The 14,743-nt window shown below is 44.3% G+C and overlaps 5 non-coding genes and 1 pseudogene across 5 annotated transcripts; 1 reads left to right on the top strand and 5 right to left on the bottom strand.

The window, feature by feature from the left end:
• Positions 1-432: 432 nt before the first annotated feature.
• LOC125517838 (U2 spliceosomal RNA) lies at positions 433-629 on the bottom strand. The gene has a single exon (XR_007287838.2). It is a non-coding gene; the product is annotated as a U2 spliceosomal RNA (small nuclear RNA).
• A 1,305-nt stretch (positions 630-1,934) lies between these two features.
• LOC125517835 (U2 spliceosomal RNA) lies at positions 1,935-2,131 on the bottom strand. The gene has a single exon (XR_007287836.2). It is a non-coding gene; the product is annotated as a U2 spliceosomal RNA (small nuclear RNA).
• A 1,643-nt stretch (positions 2,132-3,774) lies between these two features.
• LOC125517829 (U2 spliceosomal RNA) lies at positions 3,775-3,970 on the bottom strand. The gene has a single exon (XR_007287830.2). It is a non-coding gene; the product is annotated as a U2 spliceosomal RNA (small nuclear RNA).
• Positions 3,971-5,692: 1,722 nt separating this feature from the next.
• Positions 5,693-5,889, bottom strand: LOC125517837 (U2 spliceosomal RNA). Its single transcript, XR_007287837.2, has one exon. It is a non-coding gene; the product is annotated as a U2 spliceosomal RNA (small nuclear RNA).
• Positions 5,890-7,169: 1,280 nt separating this feature from the next.
• LOC125517840 (U2 spliceosomal RNA) lies at positions 7,170-7,366 on the bottom strand. The gene has a single exon (XR_007287840.2). It is a non-coding gene; the product is annotated as a U2 spliceosomal RNA (small nuclear RNA).
• Positions 7,367-8,957: 1,591 nt separating this feature from the next.
• On the top strand, positions 8,958-9,094 carry LOC147964300 (small nucleolar RNA Z247; annotated as a pseudogene).
• The last annotated feature ends 5,649 nt before the right edge of the window (positions 9,095-14,743 follow it).

Below are 14,743 nucleotides of genomic sequence, written 5' to 3'. Positions count from 1 at the left end.
AACAAATAGAATTCTTAGCACCAACTTTTAAACTGAACTGGCGATCAACTAGCTGATTCTGTTCTGTCAGATTCAGTTATTTTGCCCCTGCGAGTCCACACGCTATCCTGACTACTCGAACCCAGAAACATACAGCAGCCAAAACTTGCAAGAGCGCAGGGCACCATCTCTGTTGAGCTATAGAATTGTCATCCTTGCCCTTGAATGTTCCTTGACTATACTCCTGACATGTCAAGAAAACATAAGCATCTAGTTTCTTCTGTTTCAAGAAAACATGCTTGAAGCTGGCCATATTATTTAGAATTTTTCAGATATAAGAAACGAAGGGAAATGTGACCACTGTGGTGGATCTTCCCACACATTTTGTTGTTGTTGTTGTTGTTGTTAATACAAGAGTAGTAACTGAATTACTGATCTTTTGCTTTGTTTTGGTTGGGGTGCACCTAGCCTGGGCAGTAGTGCAACGCCCAAGCGACACACGAGAGCCCCATTAGCAAGCTAGTGTGGTGGACCCTCCCTCATAAAAAATAAATTTAATATCGTTGTGGGCACATGGCCCACATATCAGATATTAAACTGATAAGAACAAATACTACACTTGATCTTAGCCAAAAGACCGAAAAAGGTATGCTTTGAAACGTTGGTCTGGGTCTCTTTTTATAGCTTTCTCTACCGCTCCGTTGTCTTGTGCGGGCAAGGTGGTACTAAACCAAGTCATTAGAAACCTATGCCTGTGCGTCGTGATTATTTTCTCCCGTTTTGGGCTTGTTATCCAGTTGGCCCGGGTAAACCATAGCAAGCAGCCCAATAACGCGGCCTTAGTTCAGAGACTCATGGCCTCACGGGACTACTTTCTGATCTGTGAAGTGGCACAAGAGGAGCCTGAATTCCCTCAAAAAAAAAAGGAGCCTGAATCAGCAACGTTTTCTGAATTAATTTAGTCATTGAAACGTAATAAAAAACAAACTTTTGTCATTTGCGTGGGCATGGATTTTAACTTCGAACAACCTGATGGATCTGTGAAAGCTATTGAAACAACTTGTTTGTAAGAGTATTTCCTAGTCAGAAGAGTGTATTAGTATCCACATGTACAGCAATACTTTCGTTCTCTCTTTCTCAAAACTGAACCACTCTGCTACACTGGTGACCTAAGGTGCAGCCAGCATATTAACCCAGAAATGTGTTCAACTAAGCTGACGAGCAACTAGCCCGATTCCGATATGTCTCGGAGGAATCAGCACAAAGTCCTCGCAATCGACCAGGCAACGCCGGCACGCTTCCCAGGACTCTGCACCTTTTCTTGCCGTTACTCTCTGAAGACTGAATACCAGCTGCATTTTCAGACCATTGATTTATCAGAGAGCTAGGATTGTGTGCAGCTAAGTTGAACAAAAGCAACTACTCCAAGAAGGAGGATCATTCCTTAATTTCTTACAGGTGCACATGGAAAATTTCAGGTCGCCTTGTGATGCAAAATAGTACACAATTACAGTCATTAAGTGGAACTTGGAAACTATTCTTCACATAGGGGCACTGTTTTGTTGGTCTGAATATAGTACTCTTCACATACGAGTACAGAAAAACATCACTTGCAAATATTCACAAGATCAACTCACTAGCACATAGAACTTGATAGATACAGTAGATTCTATTTAGAAGGAAAGCAATCTCACACATTCATAGGGAAATCTATGCAGATAATGCTCCCAGGTGAAAAAAAGGCTAAGCATCCTTCGTCTTCTGCTTAGTATGCAGAAGCAAGAAATTGCTTTCAGGCAACTAATTAATTCAAATAATCGTTCATCATTCAAGACTAAATATTATTCTTTTATATTACAAATCAAAAGACTATTTTTTTACTTTAACCAATCATCAAGACTAAAATTTATTTTATATTTTACAATCAAAAGACTAAGTTTTTTACTTTGTATTTGTTGGGGTGCGCCAGGCATGGGTAGCAGTGCAACACCCAGGCGACACATGAGGGCCCCACTAGCAAGCTAGTGTGGTGGACCCTCCCCCATAAAAAATAAATCTAATATCGTTGTGGGCACATGGCCCACATATCAAATATTAAACTGATAAGAACAGATACTACACTTGATCTTAGCCAAAAGGCCGAGAAAGGTATGCTTTAGACCGCTGGCCTGAGTCTCCTCTTATAGCTATCTTGGATGACTGCGCTGCTTGCACGGGCGAGGTGGGACTAAACAAGTTACCAAGGAATCATTAGAAACCTGCCTCTGCGTGCTCCTGTTTTGGACTTCTTGGCCCAACTAAAGATTAGTAGCCCAGATGCCTCAACAGCCCAGTAATCATGCTAGTACATCATTAGTTGTCAAGTAGTAAACGACAAAATAGTTAATTAACTATTGCTGGCTCGTGCAACTCATCCAAGAATTCGTATCTGGTCAGCAATGTTTCCTAAATTAGTTCATTTAAAAATAATGAATTAAAGCAAGTTTTTGTCATTTGGGGTTCAGAATTAACTCCAAGAACTCAATTAATCCCTCCATTTTTCTTATGGTCTATTCCTGTGAATCAAATTGATGAATAGTATCACCATAGAAAAAGTTCATATTCTTATGTTTTTTCTTCACTTTTCCGACGAATCAAACAAAGAGGCCCTAAGTAGGGGAACGTTCTTGGAAAAAGTTTATTTAACTTAGCAATCGATAAGTTAATCAGAGAAGTGCTGACCAAAAAGTTCTTCGAAACAGGGGTGCAAGCATTGTTCAGAAGGAAAAGATTAAATCACATCGGTTCACCCATTTATCAGGGTGTCATCCTGGCTAGCAAGAAAGACGGCATGTCATGCCACTATCATAACAGCAGCTTAAGCTAGCATTTGCAAAAAAAAACAGGTTAAGGGATTGTGGTGCATACAGAAACTTCAGAATTGCTACCTATTTGTAGCCACCATTTTCTTCTCCGGGGATAGTTTCAGATGCTACTACGTCAACATAAGTGGGTTAAGGACTAGAAACTCGTCAAGAAAAGCGCAATCCCTCACTTCTTCAGCATTCAGATATTCATTTGCTTACCAAGCTATATAGGAATTTGTAGTTTATCCTGTCAAAGTTTTGAGTGGTGACACCGGTCCTCTCGTTCAGCTTTGAGCGCTAAAACAGAGTGCCTGCAGCCAACTCGCTTGCCTGTTTGTTTCTCTCAATCAGAGCACAAATATTATGAACCACTCTGCATCGATCACTAAATAGTGCTGCCACACCCGCACATACTGAAGAGCATGGTAACAACATCATAATTATCACCCCCAGAAAAATAGAATTCTTAGCACCAACTTTTCAACTGAACTGGCGATCAACTAGCTGATTTTGTTATGTCAGATTCAGTATTTTGCCCCTGCGAGTCCACACGCTTCCCTGTCTGCTTGAACCCAGAAATATACAGCAGGCAAAACCTGCAAGAGCACAGGTCACCAGGTGTGTTACGCTATTCTTGAGATAGGGGTGCAGTTGCTATTCTACTGGACCGAGTATAGTACAGAAAGCCATCACTTTCAAAATATTCAGAAGATCAACTCTAACAACACATAAAACTTGATAGACAGGTTCTGTTCAAAAGGGATGCAATCTCACACCTTCATAGGAAAATATATTTAGATAATGCTTCCAAGTGAAAATAAAGTTGAATCATCCTATCAAATTTTCTGCTTGATTTTTTAATGGATAACCTGCTTGATGATGCAGCTAGCAACACAAAATTGCTTTCAGCTGAGTCGAAACAAGTCTAAAATTGTTTAGTTTGTATTGGTTGGGGTGCACCTGCCTGGGCAATAGTGCAACACCCAGGCAACACATGAGGGCCCCACTAGCAAGCTAGTGTGATGGACCCTCCCCCACAAAAAATAAATTTAATATCGTTGTGGGCACATGGCCCACATATCAGATATTAAACTAATAAGAACAGATACTACACTTGATCTTAGCCAAAAGGCCGAGAAAGGTATGCTTTGAAGCGATGACCTGGGTCTCCTTTTATATCTCTCTCAGCCGCTCCGTTGCGTTGCGCGAGCGAGGTGGTACTAAACCACAAGAGTCATCACAAACCTGTTCCTGTGCGTCCCTGACTATTTTCTCTCGTTCTGGACTTGTTGGCCGGTTGGCCCAGCTAAAAAACTATAGTAAACAGCGCAGGTGCCTCAACAGCCCAATAACGTGGCCTCCTAGTTCAGACTTCAGGCCGAGTACTTTCTGTCAAGTAGAAAAATGGACACATCTTTCTGAATAGCCACGTTTTCTGAATTAATTTAGTCATAAAAACATATTAAAAGCAAGCTTTTGCCATTCGGGTGTTCAGAGATTTAACTTTAACAATTTGATGGGCCTATGAAAGCTATTGAAACGACTTGTTTGTATATCCTAATCAGAAGAGTGGACTGGTAGCCACATGAACTGGGAAGGACCTAATGTGCAGCCAGCATCAACAGAGCATCATCTACACATCAAAACGGAGATATAACCCAGAGAAATGTTCAGCTAATAAGCTGACGAGCAACTAGCCCGGTGTAAGCGTTTCACAAGCAACAAGCACTGTGGTGGATCTTCACCCAAACAATTTTTTTTTGTTAATACAAGAGTAGTAACACAACTAAGAAGAAAATGATTAAATCACATCATAGTTAGGAAGAAAGATGTCACTATCATGCTAGCAGCTTAAGCTAGCATTTGTAAAAAAAAAAAGGCAAGCAGGTTAAGGGATTGTGGTGCATACAGAAACTTCAGAATCGTCACCTATTTGATCAGCAGCAGCATTTGTAGCCACCATTTTCCTCTCTGGAGATAGTTTCGAATGCTACTACGTCAACATAAGTGGGTTAAGTGACTAGACCGAGTCAAGAAAAGCGCAAGCCCTCACTTCTTGAGCATTTAACTTCTCATTTCCAAGACAAGCTGTAACAGAATTTTGTAGTTTGTCCGGTCAAAGTTGTTGTTCTATCTTCTGTGGTGACACCGATCCTCTCGTTCAGCTTTGAGGTTTCTCTCAATCAGAGCACAAATATTATCAAGCACTCTGCACCGAGTAACAGTCGAACAACTGGAAAGAAACCGCAGTACAGCCCCACACCGCACATACTGAAGTCTGAAGAGCGTCATAACTCATAACTTTTCAACTGAACTGGCGATCAACTACTACGTCTGTAAATAAATTTAAATATAAGACATTTTTTCAGTTACAGAAGTAGTAGCTGATTCTGTTCTGTCAGATTCAGTTATTTTGCCTCTGCGAGTCCACACGCTACCCTGTCTACTTGAACCCAGAAGTAACAACAGTCAAAATCTGCAAGAGCACAGGGACAGGGGCCCTCAGAATGTTCCTTGACTATACCGCTCACATTGTACAACATAAGCATATAACTTCTTCTGTTTCAAGAAAACATGCTTGAGGCATGTCATATTATTCAGAATTTCAGATAAGGAAACAAAGGGAGATGGGACAAGAACAAAGAACTGGCTGCAACATCCGGTGTAATATACTCGTGCAAAATTTTTGCACAAGCAACAAGCAGTGAGGCGGACATTTTCACACATTTTCTTTTGATACAAGATTAGGAAAACAATTATGTTTGGCAACATCGGGTGTAAGCTTTGCACAAACAACAATCATTTTGGTGGAGCTACACACTTTTTTTAGTTAATAGCACAAGACTAATTTTTTTCCTTTGTATTGGTTGGGGTGCGCCTAGCCTGGGCAATAGTGCAACACCCAGGCGACACGTAGAGGCCCCACTAGCAAGCTAGTGTGGTGGACCCTCCCCCCAAATAAATAAATTTAATATCGTTGTGGGCACATGGCCCACATATCAGATATTAAACTGATAAGAACAGATACTACACTTGATCTTAGCCAAAAGGCCGAGAAAGGTATGCTTCAAAACACTGGTGTGGGTCTTTTTTTATAGCTATCTCAACCGTTCTGTTGTGTTGTGCGGGCGAGGTGGTACTAAACCAACAGTCGGTCATTAGAAACCTGTCCCTGTGCGTCCTGGCTAGTTTCTCCCGATTGGGCTTGTTGGCCGGTTGGCCCAGCTAAAAAGCTATAGCAAGCAGCCCAGATGCCCCAATAACGTGGCCTCTTAGTTCAGAGTTCAGACTCATGACCTCACGATAGTACTTTCTGATCCGTCGAGTAGCAAAAAATGACATATCATAGCCTGGATTAGCAACGTTTTCTGAATTAATTTAGTCATAAAAACGCAATATAAAAAGCAAGGTTTAGTCATTTCGGTGGGCAGGGGTGATGAATGCCTATGTTGCCATCAACTGGGAAGAAATTAAAGTGCAGCCCACATCAACACAACATCTTCTGAATATTACAACAGAAATATACCCTGCAGAAGTGCAACTCAACCAACTATATATGTTCATTGTTCAATGGCAAGCAGCTAGCTTGATTTCGTTTCTGTCAGAACAATTCATCTTGACACTGCAAATTCTCACAGTGTCCGTTGTCCATTTGACTGACTACATCCATGAAACTAGAAAACTGCACTTCTTGCCGTCAGACTCGTCTTCCTTGACTAGACCATTGATACAATGGAGATCCCCACAAAATAAACGTATGCTACTCTTTTCCCACATCATATGCTACATTTCATAGCTGTAATACGACGGAGCAAAGTTTTATGTTCAAGCACCACTTGGCATGAGCGGTTTGCTATCTCAGAAAACAATTAACAAAAAAAGTGTTATGTTAAAGTTAAACACAAAAGCGACTATTCAACTGTTCGGTAAGAACTTCAGAACAGCGCCAAAGTATACACCGCCTTCAAGAGCTTCTGATTTCCTTTGTTTTAAGGAAACACGTCATATCATTACGATTAGGAAATAGGACAATGTGGGTGGGGGAATGCAACGGACGGGATCCCAGAAGGTTCAAGGGAAGACAGGAAGTCAAGAAGAAAAATTGCTACATCGTCTGAGCCACTGCTATGTACTCCCTCCGTAAACTAAGAGGGAGTACTCCACATTACTAACAGCCTGCTATGCACAAACAACAAGGACTCCAGGACTAGTAAAATAATAGTGAAGTGTTGGGTTTGCGAAAGCAATTAGGCGTAAATTGTTTTAAACTTGTGTTGGTAAAATAATGGTTAATTACATGGTTAGCCAAAGCAGTTAGAACAAAACTTTTTTACTTTGTATTGGTTGGGGTGCGCCAGGCCTAGGCAATAGTGCAACGCCCAGGCGACACGTGAGAGCCTCACTAGCAAGCTAGCGTGATGGACCCTCCCCCACAAAAAATAAATTTAATATCATTGTGGGCACATGGCCCACATATCAGATATTAAACTGATAAGAACAGATACTACACTTGATCTTAGCCAAAAGGCCGAGAAAGGTATGCTTTCAAACGATGTCTTGTGTCTCATTATATAGCTATCTCGACCCCTCCATTGTGTTGCCCGGGCGAGGTGGTACTAAACAAGCAGGGGTCAACTAGAAAGAAACGTGTCTCTGTGCCTCCCTAATATTTCTCTCGTTTTGGACCTGGCCCAACGGCCTCAAGAGCCCTAACGAGGCTTTAGTTTTTTCATGCTCCCGGCCTCACGGAAGCCCAAAAGGACATACTAACTATTGCTAGCATCTGCTAGCTCATCCTTGGCTCAAAAGAAAAACAAAATCTGGTAGCTCATCCAAGAATTCATTTCTTTGCCTGGATTAGCAAGGTTTCCTAAATCAGTTTAGTTTTAAAATATGAAAACCAAGCTATTGAAACGACAACTAATCTGCTCCAGCTAAAAACCAGAGACTGTGAAGATAGCTCCAATTGCAAGCATGGAATAAAAACGTCCATAAATAAGCTGACAGAGAATTCTCTGCAATGCGCATGCCGTATTCACAAGCTTACAAAGTGCCAGCCACCATGTGGTGCTAAATGTGAAGTACAGATATTCGTACAACCTGGAAAATGCATTTCCTACATAGGGATGCCGTGCTACTCTGTTGAACTGAATAGTACCGACAGCCATCACTTGCAAATATTCGGAAGATCAACTATAGCAACACACAAATGTTGATAGATAAGTCCCTTTTGTTAGAGAAAGAGAGACAAGTTCTTCTCAGAAGTAAGACAATCTGACACGTTCATAGACAAATTTAATCTAGGTAATGCTTCTCAAGTGAACACAAGTTGAACCATCCTTGTCTTCTGCTTGACAACGCACCTAACTGTTAAACTCATATATGCGCACATATGATCTTGAGATAGAGTTAGTTTGGATAGGGTTGTTAGTATCTAGTTTATCTTCTTCCAACCGTATGATCTATCTCTATCTCTTCTTTCCTTGTACTCCAAGCTTGTATGCCTTATCAGGGATTTGGCCCCTGCTATATAACATGAAACCGTCGCTACCAGGAAAGGTACGACGTTACAGCAACTCGCACATGATAATCAGAGCCCATCTCTTCCATTGCATCTAGCTTCCATCCCTTCCACCACCTACGCTCGCTGCCATGGCTTCCTCTGCCGCCACCGTAACCTCTGTCTCTCTGGCCAAGTCACGGAAAAGCTTTCCCGCACCAACTTCATCCTCTGGCGCACCCAAATCACACCGCAGATCAGAGGAGCGGGATTCTTCGGGTACGTTGATGGAACGAACCCGGAGCCGGCCAAACAAGTCGTCACCAAGGACAAAGATGGGAAGGAGGAGACCATCCCAAATTCCCTTCATGCCGTCTGGATCCGAGAGGATCAACAGGTACTTGGTTATCTGTTGAACAATCTCACCAAAGAAGTTCTAGTGCAGGTTACCTCCATCGTCCATGCACATGAACTCTGGGCAGCCTTGGCGAGCATGTTCTCGTCCCAGTTGCTGTCGAGGGTCAACAACATCTGCATCTGTAGCGAATGCACAAAAGGGCACGCAGTCCGTGGCAACCTACTTCGCGCACATGCGCTCCCTGGCGGACGAGCTTGCTGCAGCAGGCAAACCTCTTCAAGATGACAGCGAGCTGATCTCCTACATCCTTGCTGGATTGGATATGGAGTATCAGCCGCTTGTCTCTGCCCTCGACGCCCGCACACAGCCGGTCACCCTGGACGAGCTCTTCGCCCAGATGAGTAACTTCGACCAGAGAGTCGCGCTCTTCCAGGGAAACAACTCCGGCGGTGGGTTTAAGTCGTCTGCCAACGCCGCTTCACGTTGCGGCGGCGGCTCCTCACGCTACCGAGGGCCATAGCGCAAGGCGAAGGCGACCAGCGGCGGAAACAGCGGGGCCCCCAACTCCCGCGGCAACAACAACGGTGCACGACCCTCCTACACCAACCCTATGGGCCGCCGCAACAACTCCAGCAAGTCCCGTCCAGATGTCGTCCGCTGCCAGATTTGTGGCAAGCTTGGACACTCGGCGGGGACTGCTGGTACCGCTTCCAGGAGGACAGCGACTCGTCTGGTGATGAGAAGGTCGCTGGAGGAGCGGATGCCTCGTATGGAGTCGACACAAACTGGTACGTCGACAGTGGTGCTACTAACCACATCACCGGCGAGCTGAAAAAGGTGACCATGAGGGAGAAGTACCGCGGCCCCGATCAAATCCATGCAGCCAATGGAGAAGGTATGGGAATCCATCACATTGGTCATTCACTTATTAAAACTCCTCACAGAAAATTTCATCTTAGAGAAATCTTGCATGTCCCTAGAGCATCAATGAATCTTCTATCCATTCATCGCATTGCCATTGATAATCATGTGTTCCTCGAGTTTCACCTTTTTTTTTTGATCAAGGATCAGGCCACGAAGAAAATCCTGTATCGAGGTAGATGCGTTCGAGGACTTTATCCGTTGATGCCGTTGATTAGGAGATTCAATAAGCAAGCATATGGTGTCACCAAATTATCTTCAACTCGGTGGCACGATCGACTAGGGCATGCATCATTTTCTTTCGTAGAACGAGTGCTTAGGAAAAATAAGCTTCCATATGTTAGGGAGCGTAGTCTTGAAACAATTTGTGATTCTTGTCAAAAGGCCAAGAGCCATCAGTTACCATATCCGATTTCTTCTAGTATTTCTACCAAACCACTACAACTCATATTTTCTGATGTGTGGGGTCCTGCACCCTCTTCTGTTGGTAGACATACTTATTATGTGAGTTCCATAGATGATTACAACAAATACACATGGATCTATCTCCTAAAGAAAAGATCCGATGTCTTTCAAGTCTTCAAAAAATTTCAAGCACTCGTTGAAAGAAAATTTGACAGCAAAATCATCGCTGTCCAATCTGATTGGAGAGGGGACTACGAGAAATTAAACTCCTTTTTCCAAACTCTCGGTGTGTCTCATCATGTGTCGTGTCCACATGCCCATCATCAAAATGGGTCTGCTGAACGCAAACACAAACACATTGTAGAAGTCGGTCTCGCTTTACTTGCGCGAGCATCCATGCCCCTCAAATTTTGGGACGAGGCATTCCTCACGACAGTGCATCTCATAAACATCTTGCCTAGTCGTGTTATAAATAACGAAACTCCCACCGAAAGGCTTCTTCACATAAAACCAGATTATACTTCTCTCCGCATCTTTGGGTGTGCATGTTGGCCTAATCTTAGACCCTACAACAATCGAAAGCTCATGTTTCGATCCAAACAATGTGCTTTCCTTTGTTATAGTCCCTTACATAAAGGTGTCAACTGTCTTGACATCTCCACTGGCCGAGTTTATATCTCCCGCGATGTTGTGTTCGATGAGACCAAATTTCCTTTCTTTGATCTCCACCCTAATGCCGGCGCACTTCTTCGCAAAGAAATTCTTCTTTTGCCACCTCAGTTGACCAGTGCACATCATGAGGAAAATAACTGTAATGATTCAATGTTGACTAACACCCATAACCTTACATGCGAGCTTTCTGATGGTGCAGGTGAAAATTGTGGAGAATATGGTGAAGAAAACCTGGCCAACGTGCCTTATTTCATGTGTCCAGCCCTGGGGGACATATCCTCCTCGGGATCGCTTTTGCAGCAGGCGGCCAGAGAATCGTCCGCGGGATCCGTGCCCTTGCAGCACCGGGTCAGCGCGTCGGGATCTGCCCTGGATCCTCCTCGGTGCCCTCCACCAGCCATGGGCCCGCGGCTGACATGCGGGGCTCTCCCACTCGTCCCGCCGAGCCGACCGACCCGCAAGCCGAGCTGCTCGGCTCCCGCCCGCCACGCGTCGGTGGCCGACTGGCCCAACCCGCTGCTACTCCCGCCACGGCAACAAGTTGCAGTCGGGGCCCCCCTCAGGTGGTCTATCATGTCCCGCGGCAGGAGATGCGGCCCGACAGCCGCCTTCATTGCGCCATGATGGGGTGCCAGCAGGCGGACCCGGATCTTCTGCGCCCTCTGGTTCAACCGCGCAGCCATCCGGCACCACAGAAGATCCCTTGGCCACCCTGACCCATGTAGCCAAATCTGCATCGGGATCAGCTGTGCCAGGGGGAGCATCAGCCCGATCTTCTGTGGCTATACCTGTTGCGTCTGATCCTGCACTGCGGACACGACTTCAAAAAGGGGTAATTTAGCACGTTAATTATAAAACTAAGTTTGGCTTGACATGATCCACAGGTGAACCTAATAATCTGCAAGAGGCACTTGGTGATACACGGTGGAGAAAAGCTATGGAGGAAGTGTTGGGGAACGTAGTAATTTCAAAAAATTTCCTACGCACACGCAAGATCATGGTGATGCATAGCAAAGAGAGGGGAGAGTGTGATCTACGTACCCTTGTAGATCGACAGCGGAAGCGTTAGCACAACGCGGTTGATGTAGTCGTACGTCTTCACGGCCCGACCGATCAAGCACCGAAACTATGGCACCTCCGAGTTTTAGCACACGTTCAGCTCGATGACGATCCCCGGACTCCGATCCAGCAAAGTGTCGGGGAAGAGTTTCGTCAGCACGATGGCGTGGTGACGATCTTGATGTTCTACCGTCGCAGGGCTTCGCCTAAGCACCGCTACAGTATTATCGAGGATTATGGTGGAAGGGGGCACCGCACACGGCTAAGAATAAGATCACGTGGATCAACTTCTGTGTCTAGGGGTGCCCCTTGCCTCCGTATATAAAGGATTCAGGGGGGGTGCGGCCGGCCCTAGTAGGAGGCGCGCAGGAGGAGTCCTACTCCTACCGGGAGTAGGACTCCCCTCCCTTTCCTTGTCCAAGTAGGAGAGGGGGAAGGAAGGGAGAGAGGAGAGGAAAGAAAGGGGGGGCGCCGCCCCTCCCTCCTTGTCCAACTCGGACTAGGGGGAGAGGGGGCGTGCGGCCTGCCCTGGCAGCCCCTCCTCTTCTCCACTTTAGGCCCATGAGGCCCATTAACCCCCCGAGGGGTTCCGGTAACCCCCCGGTGCTCCGGTTTTATCCGAAACTTCCCCGGAACACTTCCAGTGTCCGAATATAGCCGTCCAATATATCAATCTTTATGTCTCGACCATTTTGAGACTCCTCGTTATGTCCGTGATCATATCCGGGACTCCGAACTAACTTCGGTACATCAAAACTCATAAACTCATAATATAACTGTCATCGAAACCTTAAGCGTGCGGACCCTACGAGTTCGAGAACAATGTAGACATGACCGAGACACGTCTCCGATCAATAACCAATAGCGGAATCTTGATGCTCATATTGGCTCCCACATATTCTACGAAGATCTTTATCGGTCAGACCGCATTACAACATACGTTGTTCCCTTTGTCATCGGTATGTTACTTGCCCGAGATTCGATTGTCGGTATCTCAATACCTAGTTCAATCTCGTTACCAGCAAGTCTCTTTACTCGTTTCGTAATACATCATCTTGCAACTAACTCATTAGTTGTAATGCTTGCAAGGCTTATGTGATGTGCATTACCGAGAGGGCCCATAGATACCTCTCCGACATTCGGAGTGACAAATCCTAATCTCGAAATATGCCAACCCAACATGTACCTTTGGAGACACCTATAGAGCACCTTTATAATCACCCATTTACGTTGTGACGTTTGGTAGCACACAAAGTGTTCCTCCGGCAAACGGGAGTTGCATAATCTCATAGTCATAGGAACATGTATAAGTCATGAAGAAAGCAATAGCAACATACTAAACGATCGGGTGCTAAGCTAATGGAATGGGTCATGTCAATCAGATCATTCACCTAATGATGTGATCCCGTTAATCAAATAACAACTCTTTGTCCATGGTTAGGAAACATAACCATCTTTGATTAACGAGCTAGTCAAGTAGAGGCATACTAGTGACACTCTGTTTGTCTATGTATTCACACATGTATTATGTTTCCGGTTAATACAATTCTAGCATGAATAATAAACATTTATCATGATATAAGGAAATAAATAATAACTTTATTATTGCCTCTAGGGCATATTTCCTTCAGTCTCCCACTTGCACTAGAGTCAATAATCTAGAATACACAGTAATGATTCTAACACCCATGGAGCCTTGGTGTTGATCATGTTTTGCTCGTGGAAGAGGCTTAGTCAACGGGTCTACTACATTCAGATCCGTATGTATCTTGCAAATCTCTATGTCTCCCACCTGGACTAGATCCCAGATGGAATTGAAGCGTCTCTTGATGTGCTTGGTTCTCTTGTGAAATCTGGATTCCTTTGCCAAGGCAATTGCACCAGTATTGTCACAAAAGATTTTCATTGGACCCGATGCACTAGGTATGACACCTAGATCGGATATGAACTCCTTCATCCAGACTCCTTCATTTGCTGCTTCCGAAGCAGCTATGTATTCCGCTTCACACGTAGATCCCGCCACGACGCTTTGTTTAGAACTGCACCAACTGACAGCTCCACCGTTTAATGTAAACACGTATCCGGTTTGCGATTTAGAATCGTCCGGATCAGTGTCAAAGCTTGCATCAACGTAACCATTTACGATGAGCTCTTTGTCACCTCCATAAACGAGAAACATATCCTTAGTCCTTTTCAGGTATTTCAGGATGTTCTTGACCGTTGTCCAGTGATCCACTCCTGGATCACTTTGGTACCTCCCTGCTAGACTTATAGCAAGGCATACATCAGGTCTGGTACATAGCATTGCATACATGATAGAGCCTATGGCTGAAGCATAGGGAACATCTTTCATTTTCTCTCTATCTTCTGCAGTGGTCGGGCATTGAGTCTTACTCAACTTCACACCTTGTAACACAAGCAAGAACCCTTTCTTTGCTTGATCCATTTTGAACTTCTTCAAAACTTTGTCAAGGTATGTGCTTTGTGAAAGTCCAATTAAGCGTCTTGATCTATCTCTATAGATCTTAATGCCTAATATGTAAGGAGCTTCACCGAGGTCGTTCATTGAAAAACTCTTATTCAAGTATCCCTTTATGCTATCCAGAAATTCTATATCATTTCCAATCAGTAATATGTCATCCACATATAATATCAGAAATGCTACAGAGCTCCCACTCACTTTCTTGTAAATACAGGCTTCTCCAAAAGTCTATAAAACCAAATGCTTTGATCACACTATCAAAGCGTTTATTCCAACTCCGAGAGGCTTGCACCAGTCCATAAATGGATCGCTGGAGCTTGCACACTTTGTTAGCTCCCTTTGGATCGACAAAACCTTCTGGTTGCATCATATACAATTATTCTTCCAGAAATCCATTCAGGAATGCAGTTTTGACATCCATATGCCAAATTTCATAATCATAAAATGCGGCAATTGCTAACATGATTCGGACAGACTTAAGCATCGCTACGGGTGAGAAGGTCTCATCGTAGTCAATCCCT

Source organism: Triticum urartu, chromosome 6A, assembly GCF_056163025.1.
Source record: "Triticum urartu cultivar PI428250 chromosome 6A, HENAU_Tu73, whole genome shotgun sequence".
Classification (NCBI taxonomy): Eukaryota; Viridiplantae; Streptophyta; class Magnoliopsida; order Poales; family Poaceae; genus Triticum; species Triticum urartu.
Note: the sequence above shows the minus strand (reverse complement) of the source record. Positions and strands in the feature narration are given on the sequence as shown.